The 6000-nt window shown below is 38.5% G+C and overlaps 1 pseudogene; it reads left to right on the plus strand.

The window, feature by feature from the left end:
- The first annotated feature begins 1679 nt into the window (after positions 1 to 1679).
- Positions 1680 to 5495, plus strand: LOC141050130 (olfactory receptor 11L1-like; annotated as a pseudogene).
- The last annotated feature ends 505 nt before the right edge of the window (positions 5496 to 6000 follow it).

Here is a 6000-nt window from a genome sequence, read left to right on the forward strand (position 1 = left end):
CACACCAGAGGTAATTCAGCTGCTTTTTATTTTAGATGCAAAATTTGAATAGTAGATGTGGAGCGATCATTTCCTACAAAGCCATTTGGTTGCTATTAAGCACTCAGTGCAGAGCACATAATAAATGGGCTTTGAGCCTTATTGTGATATTTGGGAGGCAGAATGAACAAATCAACAGCAAATTAAGAATTGGTTTAATTTAATTTTTATGCCATTCCTTAAGAGGTGTAAATGGTTATACTGCTTTATGTTTGGCGTCAGTATGATTCCAGCGCTTCCAGATTTATATCAATTTTTATTTGCTTTTCTGCTGTCACACACTAAAAAACTCTTGTTTTACAAAAATAAACATTTTTTGCATTGCCTTAATTTGAGAGCTATACTTTATATTTTTGAATTGACAAAGTCATGTGAGGGATTGATTTTTGCAGGACAGTTTAAAGTTTTTATTGGTATCATTTTTATTCACACAACGTACAGTGATCACTTTATATTCTAGTTTTTGGGAGGTGGAATGAACAATAGCCAACAATTCATGAATAGTTCTTTTTTTCTGCAGGTCAGTTTGATATCAACAAAACCACATTTATATCATTTTGTTATCTGATGCCACTTTTACACAATTAAAATAATTTCTAAGAAAAAGGAATTGTTTTTGCATTTGTGAGCGCTCCAGAATTTTTATTTTTCTGGTAATGGAGTTGTTTGGAAGCTTATTTTTCGTGGAGCAAGATGACATTTTCAGTAACACCATTTTTCTTTACATTTGACTTTTTATTGTGGTTTATTCCACTTTTTCGTTGGTATGATAAAAAAGCATTTTTTGCTTAATTTTTTATTAACTTTTACAGCGGTCAATGAAAAGGATAAATACTAGGCCAGTTTTATAGAATGCATCAATCTGGGAGATTTGATATCAAATATGTGTACTTTCTTGTTTTTTTTTACATAAATGCTCCTGGAGGGGGTGACTGCCCAGAATACAATTGCACAATAAGGGCCCGCATAGGGCGCTGTTCACACAATGGTACCGCCCAGTGTCTGATTCACAGCCTATTAGTCACGCCCCTACTTCGATTAGGCAGGCTGGCCAGCACACTCTCAGTGCATAGCTATGGGAACACCCCTCATGAGAGACCAGACGGGTCTGGGCTTGGCTGCACCCCGAAAAATATAGTGGAAAAAATACAAAATTACTGAGGTATTAGCTGATATTTTGGCCAAAATACTTGAGCCCTTAACCTGTGCCAAAGGTCCCCACACTTACGGGTCCCTACACTAAACTAAATAGCAAAGCCACTAAAGAAGTCTCAAGGTCTCCAAAAATTCATTTTTAAACAGCAGACAAAAGGCAGCAACACTTACCTGCCCAGATCTTCAAACAAATGCACTACAGGGTGCAGCCAACCCATAAAGCAAGATGTGTCTGGGCTTGGCTGCACCCTGAAGAAGACTCAAGGTCTCCAAAAATTCATTTTTCATTTCAGTGACTGCTTATCCAGTACTTTGCACCTGTGTTGCTGACATCTTGCTTTATGGGCTGGCTGCACCCTGTAGTGCATTTGTTCCAAGATCTGGGCAGGTAAGTGTTGCTGCCTTTTTGTCTGCTGTTTAAAAGTGATTACAACCTGTGTAGGTGCATAGTTGGTTGTCTTTGGCTAAGATTGTCGTTGGACATTATGGACGTTGGCTTCATTGGATTAGGTGTTCGGTGAGTATGGTTTAATTTAGATTCAATAAAGTAGTCTGTGTCATTATTTCAGTTAATGGACTTTATTACTAACCTGTGAACTTGTTATCGCCTGACAATACAAACATAAAACATAACATCAACCCCCCCAACCATTACTCGACTTTTCACCACTACAGGGCAAGTGGGAAGAACAAGACTAAACATCTGATTTGTTGCATCTCTTAGATGCACCTTTTCTGGGGCAACTGTGAGCTGACGTTTTTAGTCTAGGAGTGGCAGAATATCCATGGTCCCTTCCCAGGCGATTAATATCAGCCTGCAGCTGTCTGCCTAGTCTTTGCTAGTTAGATTTTATGGGGGAACCCTATGTCAATTTTTTCTGGGGTTCCTCTGTTAACTAGAAAGTAAAGGCTAAGCAAACAGCGGTGGGCTGATATTTATAGCCTTGGAATCTTTATAGCCATTGACTCCTTCCCAGAATATTAATAACAGCTCTCAGCTGTTGGCATTCCCTCTGCTGGTTATGAAAATTACGTAGGAGCCCATGCAATTTTTTGGGTTCAAATTAACAGTTGATGTTTGGTTACAGCCTATGTAGGTTCATTATGTTAATGTTCCTACATAGGCTGGTTACAGTGTGCATGTGCGCTTTTTGTACATGTGTGCAAGTATGTGTTTACTGATCGGTTTAGCAATTATGGTGTCTGACTGACACCTTTATTTACTAAATCAAGGGCTTGGTGTCAATGACAGCTGCTGACACCAAGCCCTAATCCCATTGCCCTAATGCTACTGCATCAGAATGAAAAAGGTGTTGAACCAAGATATTACATCACAAAGCATTTTTTAAATATCTTCATTTTGCTAAAAAAGCCTCCTTTTCTGTCCGAAAATTCACGCAAAAAACTCATGCAAAAACGTATGCAAAACTGTGGCATATAGCACTGCCAAGAGATGCAGAAACCTTGCAGAAATTTCTGCAAGCAAATACCTAACATGACCACATACCCTAATTCTGAAGCCACACTAGCGATTTTAAAATTAGTCAAATGTTGTTCTTGTAAAGTCAGACAAGTGTAATGCAAGTGTCATGCGTTTTTCTTGAGAGTACAATCTGATTTTTAACACCTAGCATCCGATTTACATCCTAATGCAATGTGATAGCTATCCAATTGCAGTGTGATTTTTTCATGAGCTTTTGCTTAGAGCAATTCTCTATGTCATTTACACATAGTTTTCAAAGGGAGTAGTCTTCAAAACACAGATAGATAGATAGATAGATAGATAGATAGATAGATAGATAGATAGATAGATAGATAGATACCAAGCCGGCAATTCATCTGCCGCGTACATCAATCACAGCAGGACCCCACAGGATAGAATAAATGCCTTACATACAGTATATACACATAGAATAGATAGATATATAGCTGTTGGTGACATATACAATTAGTACAGTGCGTGCACAGCTTACTGAATATGTATTTAATTGCTAAAAGATTTTTTTTTCTGAAAATAATGACGTGTGCTCCCATGTAAATTTCTTAACCAGAAGAGAGAAAGCCGACGGCTGGGGCCAGATGTTTGTAGCCTGGGAAGGTAAGTCTAGATCTTCTCCATGTAGAGGACAGGCTGCATGATTGCATGATGTGAATATACAGCCTGTTATCCAGCAGAGACACTGAGCAGCATCTGCTACCACTGCCCAGTGTCTCGCGGTGTGCTCCTATAACCTGTCTGACATCACTGCGAGCGTGAAAAAGTTCTCAATATCACCATGCCATCAGAAAGGTCCTGGGAGTTCACAGCCAATGAGCTCACTTAATCTGATATGAGCACAATCGCCGTGGAAACATTTCTAATGGAATTCTAACATCAGTTACGTGAAGTGAGTTCATTTGCTGTGAAGTCCCAGGACTTTTCTGATGGCACCGTGAGAGTGTAGACTTTCTCACGCTTGCGGGGACATCAGACAAGTTATGTGAGTTCACTGTGAGACACTGGGCAGCAGTAGCAGATGCTGCTCAATGTCTCTGTTGGATGTCAGGCTGTATGGTTGCATCTTGCAACATTGCAGCCTGACATCTAGATATAGCACATATAGGTTAGTGAATACTTTAGTGGCAAGACAATTATTTTCCCGCACTTTTACCAAATTTTGCCGAATTTTTCCGACTTGGATTTGCTTGTGTCCCACTTGTGTTAAGCTTGTGTTTCCAATCACAAATCCAAATGTGGCAATTGCTTCCTGAGCATATTCACTCACATCTACTCCTCACATCTCAATTCTTTAGTCCCATGACCCTTCCTCTTTGAAACTACAACTTCCATGATGCCGTCTTTAGCTGTTTTTACACATTTGAACCAACTGTGCTATGGTGTATTATGACTCTCTTCAAGTATGCAACATCCTCAGTGGTTTTCTTTGGAAAGAAAACCACATTTTGTCTTTTCTGAAATTGTTACTTGGTGCCATGGCTTCTGGTGCCAAGTAGGACTTTGATGTTGTGGTGTCCATCACTTGAAACCCCAGGATGATGCACCTGGTAATGTCAGAGGTCTACTCATCACCTATTGATGATGCTTAAGCATTGAGGAAGACATTGCACATGTAACATAAAGGACTAGACTGTAAGAAGCAGCAAGGGGACAGATGAACGGCACAGGAATTTGCATCACTCCCTCTTCTGACTTTGTAAAAATTAGCACAATGGTGGCTGGTTAACATTTTGCTGAATTGGACAAAAGTTAATAATAAAATAATTAGATTCAGAAAATTATTTTTTTTTTTGTTAAATTTGAATTGATATGACTTGGTCATCTCTTTCCATTATCTGATCAATCAGATAACAGCTTAGGATGTGGCACAAAAACTGACCAATGGATAGAATGTTACAGAGTTTTACCTCTTAGGATTTCAAATAAGTTGAGGTTTAAGAACTTTCCTCTTCTGCTTGTTCCTTGTGGTTTATTGCTTGATAATCTGTGGGAACCTCCTGATCATCACCTTGGTGTCAATCAGCAAGAACTTCCACATTCCAATGTACTTCTTCATCTCACAGTTATCTGTTTGTGACATCTTGCTAACCACAGACATTGTCCCCAACATGCTCCACGTCCTACTTAACAATGGTGGGACCATTACATTTATCGATTGTATGACACAGTACTATTTTTTCTGCACCTCTGAAGCATTTGAATGTTTTCTCCTCACTGTAATGTCCTATGATAGACATGTCGCCATTTGTAATCCTCTTCGTTACTCTATCATCATGGCAAGTGGAAATTGCTTGTTATTGATTGTCTGTTGCTGGTTGTTTGGATGCTTCCTTATGTTGATTACACCATAACAGCATCAAAGCTAAACTTTTGTGGACCAAACATCATCAACCATTTATTTTGTGACCTTGTTCCTCTACTAGAACTTGCCTGTTCTGACACCTTCATCATTGATTTAGAGGTTTATTTTCTAAGCTTTCCAATTGTTTTTATTCCAACCACAATCATAATAATGTCTTATACTTATATTGTTCTAACAATTCTAAGGATCCCATCCAGTACCGGTAGACAGAAAACCTTCTCCACCTGTAGCTCCCACCTCACTGTGGTCTCCATATACTACTTGACTATATTTAGTGTTTATGTTGCCCCAACAAAAGGACAAACACCCACCATGAGCAAAATCCTATCCCTGCTGTATACCGTGTTTACTCCTTTGGTCAATCCTATTATATACAGTCTGAGAAATAAAGATATTAAGAAAGCTGTTCAAGAATCACGTCATAAGTGGATCATCTGGTAAAGAATCTACACAATTCTGCCACTAACGCTCCAGCAGATAGGAATGATCCAAGTATCATAACAACCTGGGCACATGACATGAACTATAATGGAACGAAAGGTTCTAAAATATAGAAGTTTGTAGGATGACTGGGTTAAATATCTTCCACTACAGGTTATTTCAGATGAGATTATCTGTATATTACGTATTGAGAAATTTCTAGCTCTTTAGACTCATGTCTGTCAAGCTCAACTTCTCTTAAATCATGAATGCAGTTCGTCGTTCATGAGGTTTTTTTTTATAATCTTCAGTGCGATTTATTATTTAAATCCTTTTTTCAAATATATTTCACCTCTTCAGTACTCAAATTCTCTATTCATTTCCTGATTTCAAAACACTTTTGCCTTAATCTTAAAGGAATTGTTCATTAAATGCTGAAACTAACACGGCAGTATGATTCCCCAGGTTATTACGAGTTCACAGACACCCAACATGTATAGGTTTTATTTAAGTGGGGGAAAAAATT

Source organism: Dendrobates tinctorius, unplaced genomic scaffold (assembly GCF_039654945.1).
Source record: "Dendrobates tinctorius isolate UK_male_01 unplaced genomic scaffold, ASM3965494v1 ptg000151l, whole genome shotgun sequence".
In the NCBI taxonomy this organism is placed as follows: domain Eukaryota; kingdom Metazoa; phylum Chordata; class Amphibia; order Anura; family Dendrobatidae; genus Dendrobates; species Dendrobates tinctorius.